The following is a 15,403-nucleotide window of genomic DNA, read 5'->3' as shown; positions in this document are numbered from 1 at the left end:
TGCAGGAAGCTTAACTGGGAACACAGACACAGCTGAACCCCAGCAGAGGTGACTGTGGAGGTTGTGCTGCAGGTACAAGGCATCTTCTGCATTGGAACCAACAGGGATTTCAGTTAAGCAATCACATCAGTCCAGACTGAGAGTTCAAAAGAAGAATGGCATGTTGTCATTCTCTTGACAAAGACAAGGTGTCAGAGGCAAAGGGCTGCTCCCTGCCAAGCTCTGAGTGACCAGAAATGGTTCTCAAAAGCAATACAAAAACTGTTTAAACAACAAGGTGGAGAAATGCATGTCAGGTTCATTTTGGGCATCTTAGGACAAAATTAGAAATTCTTAACAATATAACAATAAAACATATCAATCATTTATTTACTAAGAAAAGTTTACAATTGCCTCAAGTGAAGCATATGAGTAAGTGTACTCAAAGCAAGACAAAAGGCTGAAACATGTTGAAGAATTATTGACTAAATGCAACAGCAAATTTTTAATTATTAGCAATATTGCTGAAGGTAAGTATAAAACTACGGAACAAAATTAAAACTGATTCTTTAAACCATGATTTCCCACCTCCTGACTAAAATCTGATTTAAGCCAATCAAGCCTGGCTACATAAATGACCTGGTGCTCAAGAACGGCTGTGAAGCCCACAGGAGTATTCAGAAGATGGCACTGGCAGCAGCAGCATCATTTTTACTCTGCCCCATGGATTAATAAGATGCATTTTTCCCTGGCAAAGATGCTCTAATGAGAAAGTTTGCAAGATGGCTGGATGCTGTAGGAAGCTATGAATTCAGTGGCACACACGGACTAAGAAAGTTAATGCTGAAGTAATGCTGGTGTTCATGCACATGCAAACATTCAGGTTTTAGTAACTCTTCTTTCTAGGTATGCAATTGGGTGGATTTTGGTAAAAAATTAGGCAGGGGATTTTAAGCCTGGAGAAATGCTTCATTAATATTTAAATCCATCATTTGAGGCAAGGGGACAGGAACAAAACTGACCCCATTGTCAGTAATTTGCAATCCAAATTTATAGCAAGGCACCAGAGATACTTAAATAGTCTGAAGACCCAAGACAGAGTTAATTTCCCAGTCACTCTGATCACCCTTTTTCTCCTGGTTTTCCAGTAAGTTTTACCCCTTACAGATTTTATTCACAAAGAACAAGTAAGAAACAATTTTGTCAAAGTTTCAAGCAACTGCAAGTGACATTTTAGAAACGGTGTCACATATTTTCACATCTATGTAATCTGCTATTCCACACAGTAAACAGTTGAGCATGGCAGAGAGGGAAAATAAATGCTGATGTAGTATTTGGAGGTCGAAAAATACTCACATGCAATTGCACCTAACTCAGCTGTTTGATTGGTTGGTTGGTTTTGATATTTTGGTTTTTGTTTTGGCTTGGGTTTTTGTTTGTTTGCTTGTTTTCATTTTTTGTCATTGTTGTGGTTTTGTTTTGTTTTGGGGGGGGGGGGTGGTTTTGGTGTATTTTTTTTGTTTGGTTTGGTTTTGGGTTTTTTTGTTTGGTTGGTTGGGTTGGTTTTTTGCTTGTTTGTTTTCAATTCAGCAAATTCTGTTAAGATAGAAATGACGCCTTAATCTTGCACTTAATTCTGCAAAAGGGACTAGAAGTGCAGGAAATTTTCCTGTGTTTTACCTATAAGGAAGGAAAGTAAGAAGCCAGGTCTCCTGCAGTTTTCCAGTAAGAAGCCACTCGGGGAACAAAGCCACAGTTTGTGGAAGAAAGTTGTTTACATGGGACAGTTTCAGATTTTCAGGGACTCAGAGCATTGACTATAAATGACCAAATAACTGTGCCAAAAGGAACAAGATGGATGCCTTTTATAGCCTTAAAAAACAATCCTGTTTTCATAATAGTTCAAAGTAGTTGCTCTATGTTTCCGAAAGAACCAGCACTAGGAAGTGCTGACCTGCAGATTACATGACGGTCATAAAGTCTACTGAACAAAAGCCCAACGTGTACCACGTTCTCGCTTTTGGAAGGATACCAGATCTTAGAGCCACATAATGTTTTCAGATCAGGTATTTCCAAGCTCTAGGTTTTCCTTCTCTGCATCAGGAATACCTGAAACATTCCTAACAAGAAACAACTTTGTGATAAGGCAGCACAACATGCTATTTGTTCATGAGAGCTGGCAAACAAAGCCCCGCTATCTGACAATACTGTAAAAAAAACATCTTATTTTCCAAAGAGAAAGATGCTGGGTAAGTCTTTTTGTACCAGCCATGCTCAATGCAAATTTTATAATCTCTAAACAGGTGCTCTGTGCTCCCCCTTTATGTGACAGGGTAGCTCAAAGTGAATTTAACTGCTTAACTCTCCTCAATAGACAACCACACCAGCATTCCTTTATACACATTTTAAAGCACTTGCCTCACAGAAGTCTTCAAAAGACAAAGTCCATTTATATTTGCAAGCAGTACTGTAAGGTTGCCAACTTGGAGAAAAACAACTTTTTTTCACTTCACTTGGCCAATTCAGCCTGCTAAGAGGTCTCAAGTTCTCCTCCCTGGGACAAGCCATCTCCACACAGCGGACACCCACCACCCTGCACCCAGACACCAGTTACAATTGATGCTCAGAGCATTAAGTTTGCAAACAATCATACTTCTGACTAAAAAAACAAACCAAAACAAAAGGTTAAAACAACTTTGAAGCTGATAAAGTGTTTTAAAACTGATCGCATATCTACGTTTTCCAACTAGCAGGAAAGGCAGCAAACCACTCTCTAGGAAGCCAGGGGGACATGGAGAAGTCATCTGTGCAATATTGTGTTCACTAATTACATTCAAAGAGGCTTTTCTGTACCCATTCCAGCAAAATCCACTGCTCCAAAACCACCACAGCAAGTGTCATAACCAAGGTGGGTAGCTCAGGAATCATTTTGCTGAGCTTGATTATTTTGCTCTTAAAGGTTCTGGGCATCATTGCTGGGAGAACAGTCATCGCTGGAGCTTTGTTTTGGGAGCAGGGGACACAAAACAGATGGGCAGCCGGACTTTGCAAAATGATGTGCAAGGGAGCTAAGAAGCCACACATCAAGCCATCCATCCTCAGACACCAGAAATGTTGGAATCATAAGTACCAAGCATTAGGTAATCCCAATATACATGACCAAATTCATTCCAAGCAAAGAAGCAAAACAGGTTCAAAGATCACTTCAAACTTCATTCTGAAGACACGCATGTGATTGTCCAAGCTTGTACCATGGGATCCATCATCAGGGGTGGTCTCATGTCGATGATGGGCTGGAGGAACTGCCACCAGCACTACAGGATTTACCTCTGTCCTCATACCCAACTGTTTTGTATTTACATTCTATAACTGAAAACAAAGAATAGGAAAAGACTCCTTCCTGAATGTTTCATAGAGAAGGTAATTCCCTCAAAACAACTTTTTTAAACACAGGCAGCAGAGATTATTCTCCTTTTGAATACTGATATACAGAAGGGTAACCTCTCCAGAGCAGCCTGATGGCATTGCCATCTTTGCAGGCTGAGCAAGCAGGAGGGACAGCAATGACTTCACACATGCAATTAAATACTCATGATCATCTAATGGCAAAGAGAGGGGGGAGAAAGCCATAGTCACTGATGGCCACAAGCTTCCAGGCACCGATGTTGCTCTCTTTTGAGAGAGAGAGACACCACGCAAGACTTGGGCTCCATGGTCACACATGGGAGGTGTTTCCAAGCCTGGCACATCACTCTGCACTTTATCACTTGAAAGCCACAAGTGACTTCAGAGCTCAGTCACCAAAGCAGGTAGGAAGGACATGGGTGGCAATTTGAGGCTTTGTGCATCTGAAGCAGCTCAAAACGCTATCAAAGAAGCAGGGATGAGGCAAGGATGGAGAGCTAAGATGTCCCCAGAGCTATGCAGAAGTTGATTAGCAAAGATCCGCATCACTTTAAGGTCAGAAAAAAAGAGTAAGCAGCTCAAGCTTCTGACAATGAAGCAAGGAAAGTTACTGTGATGTTCAAACAGTGTTTGAACCTTACATACAATCAGTTAGATCCCTTCTAGTCATTAACAGTAAATGCTGTAAACTACTCTGAGTGGCCCTAAAATAAAAAATTATGGTTTCTGTAAACTGAAGAGCAGCCTGTAAAAACTTGTCTCCACTAAACGAGAGACAAGTAGACATCAGTTGATAGCAACCAAGTGTGGTTATCATCCACAACACACTGTCTCATTAAGTGCAGTTTACATTTCAGGCATTTTACAATAAACTTGACAAATCTAATGTTCCTGTTTGTGATTCATTTGAAAATAATGCATTTTGCAAGTGTCCAAAAGAGTTAATGCGTTAGCATCTGCCCACACTATGCCCTGTTTAAGCTAGTCTTTGTTCAGGCACTGCTGTCACGAGGTCCTTTGTGTACTGAGTTACTGATTTTCCCTGACATAGTTCCACACTATAAATCAAATGAGAGGTTTCAATAGAAGTTTCTCCCCTTTAAAACAAAACAAACCCCACAAAACAAAACAAAAAGAAAAAACAAAACCAACCAACCAAAAAAAACCCAAAAAACAAACAACGAAACAAAACAGATGACTTGACAGTTAAGTATCATCTGACTAAACCATTTGAACAGCAAGTATCAAAAGCTGAAGACACTAAACTACCTGTGACCCTCTGGGTTTCTTTAGACTTGGATTATACGTGATAATCTCAACTTGCAACTAAAAGCTAATAACCTGACATAAAGCAAGCTTAGAAGCGTAAACCTTAAATAACCTAAAGTTTTGAATCAGAAAAGGTCAGGACCTAAAGCATTAAATTAAATAATACCTGGGAACTGAAACAACTAGGCTGCCCAGTAGCTTCTGATTCACAGATGTCCTGTGGATCACCATCACCATCACCGTCACCCAGCCCTCTTCAAGCACAGCACACTGCTCATACTCAATATACTTGTTTCTTTCTAACCTATTTACTTTTTATTTCCTTTCAAACCCCTTTCGTGAGCTACTCCACCAGCACGCTTTAGTGAAGGCTGTAGTGGAAAATAAGAGCTCAGGCTGGCATCCAGAAAATAAAAAAAAAGGTGGGTTTTTAAGAGCATAATGTAGCGTAACAGTGACTTTCAAACCCAAAAAACAAGAAGGGCTGAACGTTTTAGCCATTTTTAAGTTTAGACTTATGTTACATGTTAACAGATCTAATTAGGAAACCAAAATGTTTTAGCCAAGAACTTGAGCCCTGTGCCAAGTCACAGCCGGGTGAAGCCACACGGAGAGGACTGCAAGGACAGACCCAGCAGCTGGTTCCATGAACAACATGCCAGTGTGGGTCCTGAGCACCTCCCGCAGCCACCCTTGCCTTCAGCTTCTGCGTAACCGTGCAGTTAGAAAGACAAGATCTCCGGGCTCATCTCCAGTCCTTTTCTTCTGGCTGTTTTTCACTTGTGCAACTGGCATCAGTGCCTGTATGGGCGCAGGGCTGTTTGGCTGCAATAGCTCTGGTATCGGACACAGCCAATTCCTCACACCAGGGACTCATTACTCCTCACAACATGATACGCTCTGGCAGCTGCACGTTAATAGTAGCACCAAACAAAGCGAGCTGGAAGCAGCCCTTCATCCTCCACAGATGTTGAGCAAGGAAACTGTTGCAAAGCAGTTTGCACAATCCTCTTGCTGTGGGATGCAATGAAGAACGTTCCTTGGAAAGCTCGGGGTCCTCCCAAGCTTCACGGGAGTAGAAACTGGCTGTGGGAAGGGTTGGTGTGGCAGCCAAAGGACATGCCTGCTGTCCCCATCTCCCTTGTGCTGGATATCCTTGTTGTCTCCCCCCTCACCCCCAAAATAATAAGCAGTTGTTCTATTCCCAGCTGGCAGAGAAATTGAGAGCTTGCAATATCTTAGGGCCTTTTTTTTTCCTGTTGTAGCAATTTTTAATACTACCTACACTGTAATATCATAATTCCATGAGGGACAGATTACAAAACTTAATGAAGTTATCTGAAATTCAGGTTTCTTCAGCAACTGGCACCTGAAACTGCTTCTGGTCATACCTCTGTGAAAAGTGATTGTACACAATAACGTGAAGTTCCTTTAAAGAGATTAAAAATAATTGTGATTCCCAGGACGTGGGAGCAGTGTCATCCCAACCTGCGTGCTCACTGCTGATGTGGCTGCGAACAGTCCTGGCAGAGCAGCATGGCACAGGGTGGGTAGGGGAATCCAGGGCTTTTGTAAAAATTCCTACATCCTAGCGGCGGCCTAAGCTTATCTGGAAACACACGATGCCCATTTGTACTGGTGCCAATATTGTCCTCCGGCTGCAAACGGCTCCAGGCTGTGGGTGGCAGCACCACAGGATGGAAAGTGTGAAGAGCAACCAGCTGCCTTCCCAGGCTTTGTTTTCTAAGCCCACCAAGCCAGCCTGTCTCCTTCCACTGCCTCAGCACCCTCCCAGCACCCTTCTCTGCATCTGTCCCACTCCTCTTTCAACTGACTGCAAACATAAAACAAAGAGTAAAGGCCACGCATTGGTACAGATCCTGACACCTGCCTTGCACCTGGGTGCTAGGCTGTGCTTTTTGGGCAGATTAAATAACAAATACTGCAGAGCTGCATTTGGCAATCCATATCATGGAAGAGACGGCTTCTGTCACAAAGATTGCAGTCTAAGCAGACAAGAAAACAAGCTATTGTTCCTGCAGCTCGCCAGTGTCAGGCCATGCTCCCCACCCCCTCCCACTCTCGATCTGTCATGCTTTAATAGTTCATAGCTTCTGCTCTCTTGCAACTGCTTCAAAAAGTGGGTGGTTCTGTGCAAGTCAGAGGCAAAAACATACTGAGATTATTCCAGAAGGGACAGCCTTGTAGTATACTCAGAGATGAGGGACATTCTCTGGCTCTCTAGGTTGCACCCTTGGAAGTGCACAGTGGTTTCTTTTTCTATGTTTTGCCTTTTGAAGGTGATGTTGCAAAGATGAATACATAAGTTACAAAACATCACAGCTGAGGTCGATGATGTATCTTAATTTACATTTATTCTTTAGGTCATACTATATGGGTTACGGTTTCACAGTACGTATACAATTTGTTCTGCCACCTATTGAAATTGCTTGCTCATTGCTATTACAAATTCTCTTTATAACCCTTGCCAAAATGCCTGGGCTGAAGCTTTCCATGACAAGTGTCAGAGAGTTCTTGTCTGTTTTTGAGAAGGAAAGTATAGTTTATGGATATTATTTTGTTCCTGTGAACTCCCAATCCCTTTGTTTAGGATGAACTTTAGCATTCTAGTTTTAAACTGGACTCAGACTTCGCACAAATGGCCATTGTGTTAGGGACACATCTTTCATTCTTCCCAAGAAAGTTATAAAATTAGCCATTATAAAATAAGCCATATTTAAGCATTTGCACATGCTGAACTACCCGGGACTAGATCTGGGTAATGGTCTTCCATACCCTGCAAGCCTCAGCACCTAGAAATATGATATGATCTTCCTACGAGCTGGAGCACACTCCTGCTTGTACCACAAAAGATAGAACTGGTGATGGAGTTTCTAACTCAGCACCGTCCAGTGCCAGAATACTCCTTGTTCCTCAAAATAAGGCCTTTCAAAATCCTTCAAAGTGGGCCAAAAGCAATTCTTCATCCTCCACTGACTTTTTTCCAAAACCTTTACACATCCATGCTCCAGGTTAGCATCTATTACATCAGGCAGAAAACTTACAGTTATCACTTCCCAGAGGAGTTGCACTTATGCAACCACACAGAGGAGTGAGGTTTTCTACACAACTTCATAAATTTCAGTATGTTTCACATGGAAAAAAGAATGCAATGCTCTTAAATCATATCATAGAATCATCCTGGCTGGAAAAGACCTTTAAGATCATTGAGTACAACTGTTAACCTAACACTGGCATTAAACCATGTCCCTAAGAACCTCATCTACGCATCTTTTAAACACCTCCAGGGATGGTGACTCAACCACTTCCCTGGGCAGCCTGTTCATCTAGAAAAAAAATAATATTTTGAATTTACCAAAATATGAAGCTCTTCATAAAACCCTGCAATGTCTTTATTTCATAGAATAGTCACATAACCCAATACATCACAACTTTGTCCAAGGACACAAATGCATCCTAAAATTTAGCAGGGATATGTTACATACAATGCATAAAAAATATGTTGAGTACATTACAGAACTATAGCAGTAGGAATAACTATGACATCATTAGTTTGACAAGGTGCACATGAGCTTCCTGAAGGAAGCGGCGCAATAACCCACAGCAAGAGCAATCCTTCCTTCCCTAATAGTGCATTTCCCATCTGGATGTCCGCTTACTGTGTTCACAAATAAGGTTTCCTTTAAAAGCTGCATTCTACTTAGCTGATTACTTTTCCATTTCACCTTGTGCCTACCAATAAATACACTCATATATAAAAAAATACGATACCATTCTCTTGTTTGAACACCAGTGCCTTCACCTACAGAGTCTTCATCAGGTCTATTACAGTTCAAGATCTTTATCACTTAATTTTTACTTCATAAAGATCAGAGTACCTTAAAGTAGTCAAGTTGTAAGAGTTGTAAAATGGCAAAGAGAGGAAAAAAAAAAACACACTACATGCATAAAAAACAAGGGATGATTGAAAGCACATGAAAATATTTTACAGTCAGGTTTTCATGCTGCACTAACTCCCAAGGTTTGCTCTTTCCATTATATTTTACATCATCCATACAGTACTAGCAGACTGGCCTTACCCAGCTATAGTAGAAGAGAAGCTAAAAGAGCTATACATTTGAAGCTATACTTAGTTCAGACAGGAAGCAGCCAGTTAAAGGCTTGGAAAAGTAGAGAATATCCAGTTTTAAAAAACAGGGCTCAAAAAGGAAGATCTGCATTGACCAACTTCCAGCTATCAAGAGAAAAAAACCTGACTGACAGATGAAAAAGATATGTTAAATTTGTGACAATTAACTGAAAGGAAGTAGCGCAAAACCCAAAAGAAACATAGGAAGCGTGATCAGCCACACAAAATAAGAGCAGTAAAACTGACATACATCCTGCTTTGTACAAACATATACAGCTGTGGAAAACTTCCTCAGCACGGTTGTGCAGCAGCAAGCACACTGCGGAGCACCTCTGCACGGAGAACATCCCATTTGACAACCAACTGCTGGGCATTATCCAAAGACAACACTCTCACAGCAGCTGGGAAACAAAACAGGCCTGATCCTGCTGCAGTGCTTTGCTAAAAGCAAAACTAAACTCATCTCCCTCATTGTCCAACGTAGGAATTTGCATATTCAAGTCTGGAACTCACATACTTGCAGGGTTTACCCTCCAAGCACTTGCTGTGCTGGATTAAATAGTGAAAAATGGTACTGATTCTCATGGACACTCAGTACTGAGTTTAACTGTGTCAAAATAACACTTTAATGATGCACGATTACATATTCAGAAGGTCTGAATGGTTCCTTACTGCTGCTCCCATTCCACAGCCAAATGGAAGTAATACCAGGGGTTACCTTCTGCTGCCTGGCCCTGCTGAAGTTACCCAGGGCTCTGGAAGTGACACAGATAGGAAAAAACAAAACCAAACACCAGCATTTGAGAGAAACACCAAGTTCAATAGTCATTTTATTCATAGCCATTGATTTCCTAGAGGCCTAACCCAGATTTTACTCATCTGTAGCAACACTCACCACCAAACCTGAAAGTGGGATTGCCTTCCTCTCAGCCTTTTAAACAGTTTCAGAGTACTTCCCATGACTTTCCAGTACTGGAAAGTAACTTACTTGCACCTTTTGACAGATGGCAGAGGGGTAACTATTGCTTCCTTGACCTATTGGCAGCTGGAGATCTGCTCCCCAGGCAACAGGCCAGGAAAGTTCTTCACCAAGAAGGTTGCAGGGGCAGCGCCATCACACATTAGGTAAACTTATAAATTTATACCTAAAAGGGCAGTCTACATACAATACAAATGGTATTTATTTAGCAAAACAGTGACAGGACAAAGTGGGCTCTTCTGCACTTCTGCCTGAGATTTCCACATGCTGTGACACAACACAGAAGTTCAATGTAAATAAACTCTAGCTGGAAGTCATATTTAGTCTCAAGAACCAGCATTTCATCACTATTAATACCAAGCAGTTGCGTCTCCTGGGTTTTGGAATGTTTTCTTTTAAAGTCTTCAAACCAGAGCAACTAGAGAAAGTCCCTCTTGCTGCACCCTGCTGGGACTGAACCCATTTTCCCAGGCTGTGTTTGCCCCGACAGCAAACGGGCTTTCACTGCCTTAAGCTTCCAGCATCAGGCGTGATGTAAACACTGCTGATCCACCACAAAGCAGAATTTGTATTATTTTTGAGAGTTTCACACTTTCTGGTTGTCTTCATTCTGAAGAGCTCCAAGTCAATTTCACCACTTCTGCATCCTTTCTTTCACTCTTCGTCTAGTTTGAGACAATAAAAGCAGGAAATGTCTCATTACTTATATGCTCCACGTTCTGTGCAGCAGATTCTCAGGCTCTGATGAGGTTAAGTGAAAAAACAGTATTTTCTATGGGAAGTTAGAAGTTTGCCAAAATCCCTTAAGCTGGTCATGAGAAGATGTATGTTGGACTTCAGTCAAACAAATTAATCACTTAGATTTAAAATACTGAATCAAAGAATTTTTCTCACAACAGTTACTGTTAATCCCACCTGAACTACAAGAACAAATTACTCAACTGCCTTGTAAGTGTTTTCAAGGACCAGACTCCCACACCAAAGTGCTTCCCAAGGTGCAGTGCAATCTCCCCATATAACTGTCCTGGTGCAAAAAAGGAACATTCAAAAGCAGAATATCTCCCACTAAAGAAAACTGGGGAATCTTGCTGCTTTTACTGATCACTCATGCAATCTACCCAGATGATCTGTCACTGCTTTAGCATTCCTTTTTATGTTGACAAGAACAAAAAAGTCATTGTGCAGAGGAAAACCAGAAAAAACTTGGTCTGTTTTTGGTGGTGTGGATGCTGGTTCCCAAATACAGGCAGTCATACATGGTAATGTTCCCTCGACAGTGGGTGTAATGACTTTGGCCACTGCTAAACTCTGTGGACACCTGACACTTTGACATCTCTGTCCTGCTGTCACCTTGGGTAAAGTGGCCAATGAATGTAGGGAGTCCACACAGAAACCCTTCTTCCTAAGGGAAATAAATGAAAACCCCAGCTTGTCAAGCCCTTCTAGACACCTCCACCCGAGCCACTTTGCAGCGTGCCCATTCTCAAGGGGATGATGAGTTCATCTCTCAGCTTTATTGTAGAAATTTTGGTTCAAAGTTTTCAAAGATGAAATCCATCCCGTTCAGGTATCTGCTGATCTGCAGTGCAAGGAACTCATACTCAGAAGTTGTGGTCTCCAGTTCCCCAAACCGTTATGCCATGGCATCGCTTCAGTTTACACTGAAAAATGTCAGAAACCATACACACCCTAAGCAGTCTCTCATTACTACATTGAATCAAGTTTCCACAGTATCTGTATTTTCCATGCAAAACACACACCAGTTCCTCCTGAATACATTCATGCATTATTCTTCTTGAAAGGCACAGAGCTTATTAATACTCAGGGGACTGTACAAACCTTTAAGGAACACTTGATTTTTGCTGCACCTACTCCTGAGTTTTACCGTTTCATCCACAGTCATTAAATTCTTGCTGTGCACAGGACAGTGTACAGCATTAGCTGCCTGCTGTTTACCCAAGTACTTGTGAAAAAAACCACAGTGATTCTATGTCAAACATTAGACTCCGGGTAACAAAAGCACCAATTTTTTAAAAACGTGTCCCCAGAGTCAAGTTCAAAGTGCAACAGCTTAATGCCATTGGCTGAAGTTTTAAGTTGTGCCTGTTCACAGCCAAGACTAAAACCAGCAAGGCAGGCTTCTCGCATGTTTACCTGAAGCATGTGACAGCTCCTCTTTACAGGTTATTTCCATTTCTTGCCCTGAACGGTGAGTTTTTCAGCAGCTGTGTATATGTGACACAATTCAACATAACAACAACAAAGGCAAAAAGCCAGAAAAAAAGTCAAAACAGTTCAACACCTTGCAAAGAGTCTGGACAGAAAGCTTCAGGTTGTCATTGACCTCTTTCATGCCACTACAACTGCATTTTCTAGGTTCAAAATACAGTTCCTATTTAAACAGACTACTGAGGAGGAAAATGTCCCAATAACATAATTGGTAAATACTTCTATCTGAAGCCTAAAGGGGTCCTGTTCTGGGGATGGGGTGCAAAATCGGGCACTGTGGTCTTTATAAAGCATTAGGTAAGGCAACGAGCAATGCCAGTTTCGAAGTGTTTCATAGTCACCTATTGGCCACGACACAGCGGAAAGCGCTAACCAAAACACCCCCCCTTAGCAGAAGTGAAATCACTTATTTCATCAGACCCAGTCCACGGCTGTGCCGCCACTGCAAACACCACTCTGAAGTGCTCTGAACCTGAGCAGTACCTGGAAGCACAGCTGGCAAACTGCACTTATCATCAAATACGAAGACAATAACCCCACCAAAACAACTGCTAGTAAAGGCTGGACACCAGTCAAGTCTGCCCTCTGCGTCACATCCAGCGCAGGGCTGCGAGAGCAGAGAGACACGACCAACAAGCGCCCGGAGCGAACTTCCCTAGAACTACGCGCCTTCGTTTCACAGCTGTTTTCCAGCCCAGTCCACTCCGCTGCTGCCAGGGGAGCCCAGACCGTGGCAGCAGCACCCAGCAGCTGCCTCCACCACCGAAAAGGGCCGGGGCGCCCCGTCCGTTGCTCCTCCCGCCAGCGCGCAGCCACCACCCCGCTAATAGCCCCCGCTCCCCAGCCGGCTGCTCCCTGCATGGAAGGAGGAGGGGGGGAAAGGGATTTATCGGTAAGAAAAAGGAGCAGGGTGAAGCAAAGATGCGCCCTCGAAGGGGCTGCGGTGCCCGCGGCGGTGTGTGGGTGGATGGATAAGCAGATGCATGGATGGAGAAGTAGGCAGATTGATAGGTGGAAGAACAGATGAACGCATGTGTGGATAAGGTAGTTAGATGGACAGATCGGTGGGTAGGTAGGTGGACGGAGGGAGCCTTCCTTACCTGTTGCGGTACCGCTCCCCTTACGCTGTCACCGTCGCCGCGCTCCGACCGCCGCCCGTCCACTGCCGCGGGGAGGATTTATAGCCCGCGCCCCGCCCGCCGGGCGGCGCTGCCCGCCACCGCCGCCGCCACCGCCCCCCCGACGGCAGCACGGGGCGGGCCGCCACCCGTTCCGGGGCTCCGCCCGCCCGTCCCTGCGCCTCAGGGCTCTCCCCGTTGCCCGCAGACGTTTGCAGCGGTTACAACCCAGATGCCTGGTTTGCATGGGGTCCCTAAATATCAGCGGGGAACCGTGACGGTCGCCCCTTCCTCCAGGTCGCGGGCTGGGGAGACTGTCTTCTGACATCCCCTTCCCGGGCAAGCTTTGGGAGCAGTGAGTGGCTGAGACCTGTCGCCCAGCTTCCCAAAGGATTACAGTGATGGGAAGAAAGGGTTTCACACAGTTTGGTGAGGAGAGGCGAGTGTGTGCAAGGGGTTTGCCCAAAGACTGAATGAGTAGCAGTCTTGGAAAAGGATGAGCAAAGAGCTGAGAGAGTAGGGTCCTGGCAAAGGTGGTCAAAATTTTGCACATTTATGTACTACTATGGAAAAATAAGTCTGCTTACCAGATTCCGACTTGCAAAATCTTGTGCTCATACATTAACATGACTGCTAGGAAGGAACTCTGATTTCAGTAGAAACAAAATAATGTCTTCACACATTTCTGATGAAGTTCAGAGGGTGCTGCAAGTGCTGAGTGCATTTCCCAGCTAAACAGCTCTTTGGCAAGAAGCACAGCTAATAGTTTATTCCAAAAAGAGGCCCTGGCCTGCTGAGTAAAGAGTATCCCTATACACAGTTCTGTGTGTAGCCACCCGCTAAGGGGTGGAGGAAACTGTGACAGCCTGAACTGCTTGTTCTATGGCTTTTCTGTAAAGCACCCTTACCCCATGTGTGTGATTTCACTTAACTTCACTTCTATGGCAGGTTACTGTGACCCAAAGTGGTGAAATCCACAGCATGTTATCATGTAGTAGCCTAAGGAAGAAATCAGAAATTCTTGAAACTGTTAAATTCTCTGTTTTCTTGGCTATACAATAAGCTTGTTAAGTCCAGTCTATAAAGGCTTGCTGCTGTTCAAATGCTTGTTAGCTTCTCTCCTAAATCAGCTTCTGCACCTGAGTCAGAGAAGTGCTGCCTTCGGAAAGAAGAACCCTGGAAGCCTGATTCCTTTTTCACCACCAAATTATAGGAGACCATGTTGTGCAGCAGTAACTTTGAAATATTACTAAGTGTAGAATAAAGGAAAATTCTTATCATATTTTCTTAGCTTTGATTAGTTAATGTTTGCAAGGGTGAAAAGTATTGCTAAAACAACAAGAGAGAAGTGTTTGTCATTCTAAGAGAGTGCTGCTCTGTGTTTGCTTTGTTTTTTTCATCATAAAATATCTAACCTTTCTCATATTCATTTTAAACTGTGAGACCAAGAAACCTGTGAAACTATCACAAAAAAACCCTTAATTTGCAACTGAGCCTGTTTTGAAGTCACATCTTTAAAATTATGTCATCAAATCACTGGCTTGCTATGTTTGTTATGGAAGATCTGTCTAGCTCAGTGGCTCCTAAACTTATGGAACAAGTGCAAATGCTAGAACAAGAAGATGGGCTTGACTAATTTTCCAAGGAATTAATCCTTCCTTCATCTGACCATGAAACAAAATCCCAGCTCAGAAACATTCAGTCCTTCAGAAAACAGATCTGGGTCAGTGTCTGAACTGTGTGGTTTGGCCCGTCTTCAAGCAGTTTTTCAATCTGCTATGCTTGGCTGCTTTTTGGGGAAGGGGCTGAAAGCTTCAGAGATTCAAATGAAATGAACTGTTCTCTGTGCACTAAATACAGACTTTTGCAGCAAAAACAAGTACTGAGTCTGGAATGAACTGGAGAACTGGAATAGAGTGTTTTCTTTTGCTTTGACCATGACAGTTTGTTTGTTATTTAGATCACATGTAATGCTGGACCCTCAAAAATGTTGGAGACAAGCAGATAGAAGCCCCCAGGAGTCAGTAGTTACTAGTCCTGGGAACGTGTGCATCCAAACTGAGCCTTCCCTAGCTCAAGCACACTTCCCAGCTATTTCACTAGTTATGACTGAGACTAACATGGTGAATTACAGTGTCTTTTGAGGGTCATTGATGGATTGCAAAAGAACACAAAGTCATTCCAAAAATCCAAGTTGGGAAGTATTTTTACTATGTGAAGATGTAATTGCTAAAGTTTGTACTCAGAGAGCCAAATCCTGCTGTGTGCCAGAAA

At 43.0% G+C, this 15,403-nt stretch overlaps 1 protein-coding gene across 1 annotated transcript in view; it reads right to left on the bottom strand.

Moving 5' to 3' along the window:
* Positions 1 to 13,253, bottom strand: part of NDRG1 (N-myc downstream regulated 1) — a 39,616-nt gene extending 26,363 nt beyond the window's left edge. Inside the window, exon 1 of the mRNA XM_065830897.2 lies at positions 13,112 to 13,253. The gene's annotated coding sequence lies outside the window, so the exon portion shown is untranslated. The remainder of the gene's footprint in view (positions 1 to 13,111) is intronic.
* Positions 13,254 to 15,403: the final 2,150 nt, after the last annotated feature.

Source organism: Patagioenas fasciata, chromosome 2 (assembly GCF_037038585.1).
Source record: "Patagioenas fasciata isolate bPatFas1 chromosome 2, bPatFas1.hap1, whole genome shotgun sequence".
Classification (NCBI taxonomy): domain Eukaryota; kingdom Metazoa; phylum Chordata; class Aves; order Columbiformes; family Columbidae; genus Patagioenas; species Patagioenas fasciata.
Note: the sequence above shows the minus strand (reverse complement) of the source record. Positions and strands in the feature narration are given on the sequence as shown.